Source organism: Ovis aries, chromosome 9, assembly GCF_016772045.2.
Source record: "Ovis aries strain OAR_USU_Benz2616 breed Rambouillet chromosome 9, ARS-UI_Ramb_v3.0, whole genome shotgun sequence".
In the NCBI taxonomy this organism is placed as follows: domain Eukaryota; kingdom Metazoa; phylum Chordata; class Mammalia; order Artiodactyla; family Bovidae; genus Ovis; species Ovis aries.
The window spans coordinates 50707434-50722147 of NC_056062.1; the positions used below are offsets into that span (position 1 = coordinate 50707434).

The 14714-nt window shown below is 35.9% G+C and overlaps 1 long non-coding RNA gene across 1 annotated transcript in view; it reads right to left on the reverse strand.

The window, feature by feature from the left end:
* Positions 1 to 244: 244 nt before the first annotated feature.
* Positions 245 to 14714, reverse strand: part of LOC132657221 (uncharacterized) — a 280099-nt gene continuing 265629 nt past the window's right edge. Inside the window, exon 4 of the long non-coding RNA XR_009595070.1 lies at positions 245 to 1084. This is a non-coding gene — a long non-coding RNA (uncharacterized LOC132657221). The remainder of the gene's footprint in view (positions 1085 to 14714) is intronic.

Sequence of the window (14714 nt, forward strand, 5' to 3'; positions counted from 1 at the left end):
CTATGTGGACTGGGGGACCAGGGAGAGGTTTAGTGGTATAGGAAGAAGAAAAAAGCCTAGTGAGCCTGGAATCTTTGCCTGCCAAGTCAAGAACAATCTTAGAATAATGAGTGGATTATTGAAGGCTGGGTTTTTAAGTGTTGAGTTTGGGCAAAGGGCAGATTGTAATGAACTTTTTGTTAGACTAGTGCAGTGAGAGCTTCAGTACAGTGAACTAAGTCAATTTAAGGAACTGTCTTTCCACCCCCGCCCTTCCATTGGTAATAGGTCTGTCTCTTCTACTTTTTAAAAGACAATGGTGATAGGTAGTTTAAAAAAGATTTTTGAGAAGAGTAGTATCATCAAAATGGGAATATAGGAGACCTAGTCTCTGTCTTCCGATGAAAATCAACAATTAGCTACCCACAAATAAAAACAGCTCTGAGCAAACTGGAGAGAAATTTTAGCAACACAGAGGAATAAAAAAACCCTGAGAATAACTGCATAAGAAAAAAAAAAAGACAACTCCATTTTGCAACTTCATCAACTTTATCACCCCATCCTCAAAATCAGAATTGCTCAGCAGAAGGAAGGAATTTCCCAGCTAGAATGACTTCCCCTCACCAGGAAAGTAAGAAAGAAGTACTGCACGAAGGTCTCATTTTCGTTCACCCCACCCAGACCAGCAAAGTTGAGACATAGAGAGCTAGGAACAAGGAAGAAAAGCAGGGGCTACCAAGAGCACTTGCATAGCAGGAGGGATCACGGTTCACAGTGACTTGCTCTGCAGACAACCCTAGCAGATTTCACCAGTTCGGGCTGACTTTTGGCTGTGCTGGGCTTTCACTGTTGCTCAGGTGGGCTTTTCTCTAGTTGTGGTGAGTAGGGCTGCTCTCTAGTTGCTGTGTGTGGGCTTCTCATTGCAATGGCTTCTCTTGCTACAGAGCGTAGGCTGTAGGTGCATGGGCTTCAGTAGTTGTGGCACATGGGCTCAGCATTTGCAGCTCCCGGGCTCTGGAGCACAGGCTCAAGAGTTGTGGTGCATGGACTTAGTTGCTCCGCAGCATGCTGGATCCTCCTACATTAGGTATGGAACCCATGGGTCCTGCATTGGAAGGCAGATTCTTTATCACTGAGCTACCAGGGAAGCTCCGCTTCTTGCATTCTTGAGTTTATAGCCAAGATTCTTATCAAACATACACACACACTTAAGCATATCGATGCCCTTTCCCTCTCTGCTGACACAAGGTTATTTTCACCTTTAATTGAAGATATATTAAGCATAGATGCAGCATGTGGTACTTAGCACAGTCTGGTCTTTGAATAAAACTGCCAGAAAATTTCTTGAGATGAGGGATGAAATCTACATGAGAACTCGGGGTTGGCAGTACTCATTGAACTTCTTCTTTCAGTTCTAGGGTATTACAAGTCCAGAAGAAGTTTCTAGTAAGCCAATACTAACAGCTGTGCTCAGTTGATGGGTAAGAATTGAAAAGAAGAATTAGAGAATGGTGATTATACAACTAAATAACTTCAGACTTGAATTTTGGTCACATTTATTTCAATTAAAGATCTGTATAATTTCCAGCTCTACACAGTGTTAGAAAAACTCAGCCAAAACTGAAGGGAAAAAAACCCCAAGAAATAAAACATATGTTGGGTTATGATTTTGCATGAACTATTTTGAAATTAAAAGTGCTAAATGATATATTTTAGATGAGCGGCATTTCTTCTTTAAGACTTGAAGTAGAAAAATACTTAAATTAGATTGCAAATTAAATTAGTGTTAAGGATTGGAAATATTTGAGGATATCCTTAAGGGATAAATACATAGTCCATTCCCCCTGTTTTTAAAAGGCTTCTACTGATTACTCTTATCAGAAAGCACAAATTGCCATTTCTAGTCAAGGAATAATAAAATGATTAGTTTGCTTCTGTGGTTCTAGATTTCCAGAGAACTGACATATTGACAAATTTCTCTATTGTGTCATAAGAAAATTTATCTCCCTTATTTGCCTTTGTGTATTTTGGGATGTCAAGTTCAATGTATTTTAGGGTGTCAAAGTCAATATACACGTCTTTTGGGGATCTACATTAAGCTGCAATGAATCATAGAATCATAAGGTTGAAAGGGCATCTAAAGGTAATTTGATCCTATCCTTAACTTCCAGGCAAGATTTAAGAATTGTGCTTTACCCTGTTTATAAAATCTGAAGGAAGAAAATAAAATAATCTAGAATAGATGATTTTGAAATATTTATCATAAATTGTTATTGTTGAATCTCTTATAATCTTTTTTTTAAATAATCAATATTAACAAATAAAAAATAGGTGAAGTTGTTTGATTTCCTTTGCAAACTAAGTCTTTAAGAGTTAACATATTAGCTTGGGTGCTTCTTAGCAGTCCATTTAGTAAGACAATGTCCTAGCGTCTTCAGCCAAGCCAGTACTAACTGCCTAAAACCCATATGATCATTGCTGTAGTTGAACAGTCCACATTCTTATCTATATATAGTCAGTTTTCCTTTAGATAGTTTATAATTTTTCCTAGGTACTGATCCTATACAAACATGCTAATTTACACCATTAAAAAAAAAGACTAAAAAAATTTTCTCCATCATTCCAGTTACCTCTTTAATATTTTCATTTTCTCTAAAAGAGAAATTGATTGAGAAGAGTAACTAAGGACATATACCATTTGCTATAACCCACAGAAACTGAACATTATACAAGTAGATCTATATAGACTACAAGATACTTTGTCGTCACTACAGTTTAAGAAGACACTAAATCAGATACTATTCTGAATCAAAGACAGTCTTGAGTGTCAGAGTCTTTTCAGTGTGACATTTCAACATGAGTATCACATTCAGTTATGTTGAATGAAACAGAGGTATTAAGACCAATTTTAAAAGCAACTTTTATCCATTACCCTTTAGAGGAAAGATGCTGGTTTTTAGATTCACAAGAACTTTAAATTTCTAATCAATTTGTTCCAAAAAAATGTCAAAAACCCATCTGACTTGAATGACTGAAATAAGTCTCCTGCTGGTCCGACCCTGGATAGGTCCATTACTGTAAGAAGACCGTGACCCAAGTAGTGGATTAAGACAGATGATTACAACACCAATGTCCTGGAGACTTTCAAAGAAGTAATTTCTTCTTTTTTAAAATGCTTTGATATGTAAATAACATGAAAACTAGCCCTCACTTTTTTCTAGGGTATTTCTTAGGGTAACAGAGAAATAATAAGACAATGGAAAAAAAACAATCAATTTTCCCCCTCTATTGTGATGCACTTCTTGGCAGCTGGTAGAGTCCAGGGATCTGGAATTTGTAATGTAGAAATGCTGAACTCTCTGTGATGGGTGCTTCATGCCAGAGAGCATGAAGTATCTACTTTTTCAGACCACAAAGCATCATTTGATAGAATTTATTCTGAGGAAACTTCTCTTAGAAAGAGTTTAGCTTGTCATGTAAAATTTCCTGAAAATTGACATTAGAGTACCTGCTTTATAGATCAAAGTTATAGCCTCATTAAAAACCTATCTACATCTGGAATAATTCTCACTGAAAACTAACTGAAGACTGGCAGAAATCCTTCCTACAACCAAGGCTATAGGAAGGATTCACATGGAATCAGGTAGGAAGGGAAGAGAAACAATCAGTTCAGGACCTATGCCCCTAGGAGGGGACTCAGGCGAAAAGGGACATTATGCAGACAGAGATCCTCCTTGGGGACTGAGTAGTTCAAGTCACATATGGGGTGCCCCAGCCCTGGAGTCCTACATAGGGAATATAGGCCCTTTTGGCTGATTGGAGGGCCTGTAGAACTAATAGGAGGGCTGTGGAAAGTCTGGCCTCTACTTGTGAGGCACACATGCATGCTTGCTCACACCTGAAGCAGGGTGAGAGGGTGGATTGAAAACCAGAGTGACTGGTTGGCCTTTTTGTGTCTGCCCCAGTGCCTGCCCCAAGCTGAACCAAGCAAATTCTTTAGCTCCACTTGAGAGCTTGTCTGTGAGACACAGGGGCAACTCAGACCTGAAGCGTCATCCAAGGAGGGTGGGGACTGCCACCGCTGGCACTGACACAGGCAGTACATCAGAAGCAGATCTCTGTCCACAACTGGAAAACCACAGCCTAGGCCCCAACACACACCTAGTGCTCATACCAGCACCTCTTGTTCCAGCACTGCTCTCCTCTGGGGCAAGGATGCTGGTCAGGGAGAGGGAGAGCACACATTTAAAGGGAAGCCCCAGCTCACACCTGGTTGCAGCCCTAGACTCTCCATCCTTAGCACCATCTCCTACCAAGGTGATAGTTGCTGGTACACCCTGAGAAAGACCTGACTTGTGTTTACATCATATCCAGGTCTCCCACCAAAGCCACTGGACATCTGTAGACTGTATAGAGACACTTCCACATAAGGATATCCCTTTAAGACCACAAGAGGTAACTGCTTACCATAGAGATAGTGAAAGTTAAGCAAAATGAAGACAGAAGGATTTGTCTCAGTTGAAAGAGCAAGAGGAAACACCTTAAAAAATAAATAATGAAACAGAAACAATTTATCAGACAAAGACATTACAGGAAAGAAGCTTATAGGCAAATATCTCTGATGAATATAAATGCAAAAATCCTTAACTAAATATTAGCAAGCCAAATTCAACAATGTATAAAAAGAATCATACACCATGATCAAGTGGGATTTAGACTGTTCAATATCCAGAAATCAATCAATATATATGCCACATTAACAAAAGCAATAGCAAAAATTATACAATCTTGATAGAAAAGGCATAGCTTTTACTCATTCAGGATGAAAGCTATCATGATAGTTGATATGAGAGAGAACATACCTCAATGAAACAAAGGCCATTTATGATACAGCTAACATCATATTCAATGGTGAAAAGCTGAATGTCTTTCCTCTAAAATTAGGGAAAAGGCAAGGTGGCTCACTTTCACCATTTCTATTTAACATCATATTAGAAGTCCTAATCAGCAATCAAGAAGAAAAGAAGCAAAAGGCATTCTTTTGGAAGGGAAAACTGGAAGGCAAGAAGTAAAATTGTTACTATTTGCAGATGATGTGATATTCTATACAGAAAATCCTAAAGCCTGCACCAAAAAACTATTGGAATAGATAAATTCAGTTAAGATGCAGGATATAATATTAATATACAGAAATCTGTTGCATTTCTGTTCCTGAATAATGAACTATCAGAAAGAGAAACAATAAGACAATCATATTTAAAATTGTATCGAAAGGAAGAAAATACCTAGGAATAAAATTAAGGAGGTGAAAACTCACTGAAATCTATAAAAATTAATGAAATTTAAAAATGATACAAAGAAATGGAACAATAATCTGTATTCTTGGACTAGAAAACTTTTGTTAAAATGTCCATACTACTCAAAGCAATTCATAAATTCAATGCAATCCCTATCAAAATACCCATGACATTGTTCACAAAAGTAGAACTCATAATACGAAACTTAAAATGGAACCACAAAAGATGCCAAATTGCCAAAATGATCCTGAGAAAAAAGAACAAAGCTGGAGGTATCATGTTCCCTGAATTCAGACTATACTACAAAACTACAGTAATCAAAACAGCACAGTACTGGCACAAAAAAGACACATAGCTCAGAGGGACTGATTAAGAAGCCCAGAAGTAAACCTATACCCTATGATCAATTAATTCACAGAGAAGGAGTCAATAATATACAATGGAGAAAAGACAGTCCCATCAATCTGTTGTGCTGGGAAATTGGATAGCTACATGTAAAAGAATGAAATTAGCACATTTCCTCACACCATATATTAAAGACCTAAATGTAAAACCTGAAACCATAAAACTTCTAAAGGAGAACACAGGCAAAATACTCTATGACACAGATCATTGCAGTACTTTCTTTTGGGATCTGTTTCTTAAGGCAAGAGAAATGAAAGCAAAAATGAAAAGGCAACCTACTGAATGACAGAAAATATTTGCAAATAATGTGACCAATAAGATTAATATCCAATATATATAAACAGCTTATACAACTCAACGACAATAAAGCAACCTGATTAAAAAATAGGCAGATCTGAATAAACATTTTTCCAAAGAAGACATACAAATGGTCAATAGGCACAGTAAAATATGTTCAACATCAGTAATCATCAAAGAAATGCAAATCAAAATCATAATGAGATATCACATGACACCTGTCAGAATGGTTATCATCAAAAAGACTACAAATAACAAATGTTGGCAAAGATGTAAGAAAATGGAATCCTCATACACTGTTGGTTACAAATTACAGCCACTATGGAAGACAGCAAGGATAAACTAAAAATAGGACTACCATCAGTTCAGTTCAGTCACTCAGTTGTGTCCGACTCTGTGAACCCATGGACTGCAGCATGCCAGGCTTCCCTGTCCATCACCAACCCCTGGAGTTCACCCAAACTAATGTCCATTGAGTTGGTGATGCCATCCAACCATCTCATCCTCTGTTGTCTCTTTCTCCTCCTGACTTCAATCTTTCCCAGCATCAGGGTCTTTCCAAACGAGTCAGTTTTTCACATCAGGTGGCCAAAGTATTGGCGTTTCAGCTTCAGCATCAGTCCTTCCAATGAATATTCAGGATTTCCTTTAGGATTGACTGGTTGGATCTCCCTGCTGCCCAAGGGACTCTCAAGAGTCTTCTTCAACACCTCAGTTCAAAAGCACCAATTCTTTGGCACTCAGCTTTCTTAATAGTCCAACTCTTACATCCATACATGACCACTGGAAAAACCAAAGCTTTGACTAGATGGACCTTTGTTGGCAAAGTACTGTCTCTGCTTTTTAATATGTTGTCTAGGTTGGTCATAACTTTTCTTCTGAGGAGTAAGCATCTTTTAATTTTATGGCTGCAGTCACCATCTGCAGTGATTTTGGAGCCCCCCCCTCAAATAAATTCTGACACTGTTTTCCCATCTATTTGCCATGAAGTGATGGGAACAGATGCCATGATCTTAATTTTCTGAATGTTGAGCTTTAAGCCAACTTTTTCACTCTCCTCTTTAACTTTCATCAAGAGGCTCTTTAGTTCTTCTTCACTTTCTGCCATAAGGGTGGTGTCATCTGTATATTTGAGGTTATTGATATTTCTCCCGGCAATCTTGATTCCAGCTTGTGCTTCCTCCAGTCCAGCATTTCTCATGATGTACTCTGCATATAAGTTAAATAAGCAGGATGACAACATACAGCCTTGACGTACTCCTTTCCCAATTTGGAACCAGTCTGTCGTTCCATGTCCAGTTCTAACTGCTGCTTCTTGACCTGCATGCAGACTTCTCAGGAGGCAGGTCAGGCAGTCTGGTACTCCCATCTCTTTAAGAATTTTCCGCTAAGGACTACCATATGATCTAGTAATCCCACTCTGGGTATATATCCAAAGAATATGAAAACACTAATTTGAAAAGATACATGTATTCCATTGCTCACTGAAGTATTATTTAAAATAGCCAAGATATGGAAACAACCTAAATGCCCATCAACAGATGAAGGGATAAAAAATGTATGTATATATATACACACAATATAATATTGTTATTGTTTAGTTACTAAGTCATGTCTGACTCTCTCGTGATCCCATGGACTGTAGCCCACCAGGCTCCTCTGTCTATGGGATTTCCCAGGCAAGAATACTGGAGTGGGTTGCCATTTCCTTCTCTAGGGGATCTTCCTGACCCAGGGCTGGAACTTGAGTCTCCTTCATTGGCAGGCAGATTCTTTACCACTGAGCCACCAGGGAAGCCCACAATCCACAAAATGAATTAAATTCTGTCATTTGCAACAACATGGATGGACCTAGAGAGTATTAACCTTGGAGAAATGGCAAAGATAAATATTTTGCATTATGACTTTTAAGTGGATTCTATAAAACAAATCAGTGTACATAACAGCAGAACCCAGAATCAGAGATATAAAGAGCAAACTAGTGATTACTAGCGGAGAGAGGGAAGGAGGAAGAGGTAAGATTGGGGTATGGGATTAAGAAATACAAACTAGTATGTAAAAGATAGATAAGCAATAAGGATATGTTGTACAGCACAGGGAAATATAGTCTTTATTAGTAATGACTTTAAATGGAATATAATCTATAAAAATATTGGATCACTATGTTGTACACTTGATACGAATTTAACATTGTAACTTAATTATACTTCAATTAAAAAGATCAAAGTACAATCCTGTATTTTCCAAGTTACAATTTTAGAAAAGCTTTCAAATTTCTCTTTTGGTTAAAAAATGAAGAAGGAAGGTAGTGTAAACTGAGCAACTATTCTGTGTCAGGCTCACATAAATGTAGTATTTTTGTATAATGGAACATTATTCATTCATAAAATGGAATGAAGTACTATATATACTACAACATGGACTATGCTTCAAAGCATTATGTTAAGTGAAAGAAACCAGACACAAAAGACCACATATTAAATGATTCCATTTGTATGAAATGCCAAGAATAGGCAAATCCATAGAGACAGAAAGTAGGTTAGTAATAGCAAGAAGCTGGGGGGAGGGGGAGTAGGGAGTGACTACTAATGAGTGCTGGGATTTTGGGGAAATGATAGAAAATTTCTGGAATTAATGGTGATGACAGTGCAAACTTGTGAACATACTAACAACCACTGAATTCCACACTTAAAAATGTGAATACAACTTTTCTACTTGGGTCTTCTTTCACACTACTAAATAAATTAGCTGGAATGGAAAAAGATTGGACCAGAAAGGAGCTATGTCTTTAAGAATTTAAATATCTCTTATAGGTGATTAACATATAAATTAATTACTTAAATACATGCTAGACTAAGATAATTATCATGAGGGTAAAACACACCAACATTTTATAAAAACACTTTTTGCCTTGTGTCTTCCAATTATAGTCTTCAAATAATGTAATAATTTTGTTACAGGTGCCAGTATGTCTTTCTCCTTAACACAGTTATTTTATGAAATTGGCATAAAGTTCATAACTATTCAAGTTGAGAAATGGGTAAATGGAGTCCCTTTTCTATTGCTTGTACCTTTATGTTTATGTGAAAATTTCTGTAGAAATAAAGGTATTACCTATTTGGGAAAAGCATTATTTTCCTAAGTAACTTGGAGTATACTTTACTTTCCTGCATTTTTTTATAATAAAGATAAGATTTTTTCAGAGAAATGCACAGATCTTAAAATTACTTCCTTCACCTTAGAAATTTCCCAACCAATCATTCTCTTTCATAGGCAACCACTGTTCTGATTTGTCACTGTAGATTTGTTTTTCCTAGTTTTGAATTTTGTGTAGATGGATGTACAATATGTTCTTTTTTATGTCTGGCTTATTTTGTTCCACATAATATTTCTGAGATTTTCCCCAGTTGTTCTATGTATCAGTAGTTCATTTTTTTTTAAGAGTTGGACATGACTGAGCGACTGAAATGAACTGAACTGAACTGAACTGAAGGGGTATTTTATTAAATGAACATGTCATAATTTGCTAATCTTTCTCCTATTAATGGACATTTGGACAAGTTTTAACGATTTTTTAAGAACTATTATACTTCAGTACAAGTCTTTTTGTGAATATGTTTTCATTTCTTTGGGTATTTATGATAAAGCTATTCACGATTCTGCAAAGTGTTATATGAACTTACAATCTTACCAGCATAGTGACCGAGTGTTCTAGTTATTCCATATCCTCACTAACACTTAGTTTTGCCTGTCTTACTTATTCTAGCCGAACTAGTGGGTATGAAATGATACTTAATTTATGGTTTTACTTTTCATTTTCCCAATGACTAATGATTTTTAATATCTCTTTTTAAATTTTTAGTATCTTTCAATGTACTTATTAGCCACATGAAGTGGCTTTTCATGTCTTTTGCTCAGTTTAACAATCTGTCTTGTTATTTATTTGTAGAAGTTCTGCATATATTCGAGATCAATTTCTTTGTTAGATATATGTATAATAAATGTCTTCTTCAACATGTAGCTTGCCTTTTCATATTTTTAATTCTATCTTTTGATGAGTAAAGACGTTAATTTTTATTAAGTCCAAATTAGCAATGAAAAAATGTTCAGTGCTAAATAATCTTTGACTATCTCATGGTGGCAAAGATTTTCTTGTTTTATTTTCTTCTAGAAGCTTTATAGTTTTAGCTTTTCAGTGGAGTCTAGGCCATTTCAAGTCAGTTGTCCAATGTATTTACTTCCCTCCATCCAGCTAAATTGAAGTCAAGAGATGTTTTAGTTCCAGGTTTAGCACTTTCTCCTCTCCTCAGTATATTTCATGACAAGCCATTTCCTCTTTTCATTTCTGTTTCCCATTTATAAACTGAGAGCATTATAATAGGTGAATACAGTCTGATTATTTTCTAAAAATTGAAGTAGTCCCACATGTAGAAACTATTTTAGCCCTGCACCCCTACCAAGATGTTAATGGAGAAGTTAGATTATACGGATTGCAGTCAGTGTAGACAGTCCTTGTTATCTTACTATCTACTCATATGAAGAAAATACATGCGTAAGGAACTGTTCTAAAATCTCAGGGAAAATGCCTTCTAGAGCCAAACCTGGAAAACAAGATATTTATTAAGTGCAGTATGTGAGTAAGAATTACTGGAGTTAATCAGCTAATTCTGTTTTTGTCCTGTGATTTACCAAATATTTACTTGGCATTTGGGCCTGTGGTTAAACTGTTGTTGTTGTTGTTTTTAAATAAGAGTTGGATGAGGGGAAAGGTTTGCCAAATATGAACTACAGAATTGTATCTTAACACTTTCCAAATGTGCTCACCTGGGAGGAGTTCAGAGTAGTGAGAAAGGAAGTAGGGTTGGGGGCAGGAGAATCAGAAATGGAAGTGTATGCTCTGTGGATCAAAAGTGTGCATAACTGGGGTTTGGCTTCCAGTGTTTGCAGAAGAGAGGGGCCAGGTTGAAGAGAAGGAGCCAAAGTGTGAGGATTTAAAGCCAGAAGCAAGCTAAGTTTAGATTGTAGACATTAGAGATGGAAAAGATCCACAGGATAATATTACCAAACTCATTCCTGGCCAGCTCAGGATACATTTAAACAGAAAGATCAGATACAAAAGTGACCACAACCAAAGGCCAGTGCTCAGCCATTGCTCTGGGCCTTAAAATAGTGATGTGAATGAAGTTTAGTTTAAGTGGATACTATTCAGATCCAATCTAACACATCTGCCTTCTTAAAAGAAGCTGGGATAGAAGGTTTTTTAATGCTTGAAATCAAGAAAAAAGTATTCTGCAAATGTCTCTACATTCTCTAGATAATATAATTGCCATGTTTTTGCTCCTAATGTCTATTAGGAACAGAGGTGTGAATGAGTGTGAATGTTTGTGCAACAATATCCTAGAAAAGTGATTCCAAAATTGTGGATCATAGATTGATACAAATCCACAAAAGGGGGGAAAATAAGGACAATGTGTATTTTCCATACTTAATTTTACTAAAAGTAAAGGATTAACCTTAATTCTAAGATTAAGATCTCTCTATATTTTCACTTTTAGACTATCTTTTTGGAGAAAGAAGAGATAGTATTGGTATGTGTATTTTTAATCACCTTTCTTGGAAAAATGAAAATTGATAAATAACCCTATATAAATCCCTTTGTTTAAAAAAAATGAGTCTATGATATTTAAATTCAAGCTGCAGCTTCTTCAGAACAGTCTGAGGGCATCTAAAAAATGAAACAGGAAAGTCATGATGAAAATAGGTCTCTATTGATGTAAGACAACCTATTGTTTTAGATACGACTAAACTAGAAAACCTAGAAAACATATCAAGTAATTATTCATGCCATCAGTAATACGGCACATCCTAATATCAGAATTTTTAATATATGAAAACATATGGATATGACCGTAAGTATCTGTGAAATACAGTGTATCATTTGCATAAAGACAATTAATTCATTTAACACATAATTAATGATTATTCATTAATAAGTATTCTTCCTGAATACTTATTCATTGTACAAAGTACCTGAGTCCAGGCTTTGAAGAGTTTCTGAGTGATCCATAAAATTATATCCCATATTCTTCATTCATTTCCTAGTGCAAAATTTTCTTCACATTTTGAAGGTATTTCTCATTTGATACCTATATGTTTGGCTTTGCTAATTACCATTCTAGAGTTTCAACCATTCACAGCTCCAGGTACAAATAGCCAAGTGGAAACTCACTATAATGTGTGATATGCCTCTTAACGTTTGGCAAGGGGGACCTAGTGCTGCTTGATGCATTCACAAGTATAGTGTTCTTTCTGATAAGCCAAAGTGTAACAGGGGATATGCTTAGGGATCATAAATAGGAAAGATAAATTCAAATTTCTGTTTACCCTAAATATCCCCTTACATATTTCTCAAAAAGAGTTGCTAAAATTCTTTAGAAATCTCTGTCATATTCTTTAGAAAGCAAGGCAATCTTTTCCTTAAGCTCAATCCTTGAACATTTCTCATCACTATTTCACTTTGGTATTTCACCCTAGTGACAGGCATTTTATTGGTCTTGTGTTGATTTTCAAATTCCTTAGTACAATTACAGTTTTTGGCATTGCAAAATACAAAGAAATCAACTTGAAGTTTATAAAAATTCTATCACTGGGGGAATAGGTGGTTGATAAAGAGGTAGTTTTGGAATTTTTTATAAAGCAATTTCCCTTGTACTTGAAAAGCCCATGTGCTAGTAGACTGTTATAGTGAGGCTTCACTGAACTAAGAACATTTCTCTACCAGAAACATAAAATAGCTCTTCATCAATACTTAAATTTCCCCACTGCTTAGTATCCATTGTACAAGTACAAAGAAGCAGTGCATTTTAGGTTAAATGAAATTAAGATCTGGATTGAGAAAACTGGGTAATGACCCACACTAGAAAAACTCACTTTGGCCCCTTCTTTTTTTTTGTTTTTTTTGGCCCCTTCATTTTTAAATGTCTTCTTTGGATGGTGTTAACACCTCATCAGAGATAGTAGAGAATCACTTATAATGTTTTATGAAAATATTAATAGACATAAATGGGAAACAGCCTTAGCTGTTTCTTGGAGAGAGTTAAAATGAATAGTATATTTGCTGTCAACTGTGCACATTAACACTGAAAAACAACTAATAGGATAACTACAACACAATTATAAAACAAAATAATGATGATTCTGAAATAGTGGTATTGCTTGTGCCACAGGGTCAGGAGTAGGAAAGAATTTTAATATGCTTAGGATACGGGGTTTGATTTGACATTCTGATGTGTGATGAAGCTGAAAATATGTAACTTGGGATAAGAAAATGATCTGCAAGGAGGGGAAGGAAATTTGTGGCTTTTTTTTCCATTTGCAAATAATTATGGTTTCCTTTAGCCAACTCCAGGAGATTTAATAACTTTTTGTATTGGAGAAGGGTGGCCTCTGCCATATGGCTACCCCCTGGCTTCTGTGTTCAAGTTACAAATAGCACAATTTGGGAGCCCAGGACAATTTGTTCATTGTAAATTTATGCTATAATTCTTCTTTATGTCTTAACATTATATCTGAGACCCTTCCTGTCTCTTGGATTGCCTTAAACAATGACAACTGGCCAGTGTCTAGGGCAATAATTTCTAAGTGAGTGACAGAACACTGTGCCCTTTCCACAGTCCATTTTAAAACAAGCTTTGATGAGTCCACAATCCATTTTAATTACCTGTGCAAATACCTTATTTCTAATATTGTGACCAGTGAATGAGTGGCCTTGTAACTCTGTAACTGCTTGCACTATTGCTGCTTAGATATAGTAATGATTTATAAGGGGCACCTATTCAACCATAATATTAAAGGCCATAGTATTTCAAGTTTTGAACTAAGATTCAGTGATTTAACCTTGGATAATTCCAGTTTTCCTCTTAAATTCTCTGTTTGTATAGAGAGAAAAAAATCATGATTTCAGAATGTTATCATATTGTTTCTAGAATTTATCACATCATTCAATTCATGAATGCGAATAAAAATTGATTTCAACAGATATAATGATTAATGATGTGGTTATAGTATTCTGCTTGATGGAAATAGGAAAGCATAGGATATATGCTAAACATCTTTAGTTTTTAAAACAAATAATATTTAAATAATTTTATAGAGATTTTTGTTTTGTTTCTTTCCCAAAATAGACTCAGGGGAAATTTATGGCTACTTGGCGATTGACAAAAGTGTTTAGTGAATGACCATAATAACTTAGGTTCACTTTGATTCTGAGTAGTGTTTTGGCTAAAAGGCATTATACCTCAGGGATTAGAAACAAATATCTGAAGTTATCAATCTCTTCATATTTATTCTTCTAAACATGTAATAATGATTACCACCAGATTGTCTGTAAAATCCTATGTAGTCCTTGGAAGTAATATGCTACTTATTTGAATTATGGTAATTCCTTCTTGCCAGGAGAACAATAACCTCAGATATGCAGATGACACCACCCTTATGGCAGAAAGTGAAAAGGAACTAAAAAGCCTCTTGATGAAAGTGAAAGAGGAGAGTGAAAAAGTTGGCTTAAAGCTCAACATTCAGAAAACAAAGATCATGGCATCTGGTCCCATCACTTCATGGGAAATAGATGGGGAAACAGTAGAAACAGTGTCAGACTTTATTTTGGGGGGCTCCAAAATCACTGCAGATGGTGACTGCAGCCATGAAATTAAAAGACGCTTACTCCTTGGAAGGAAA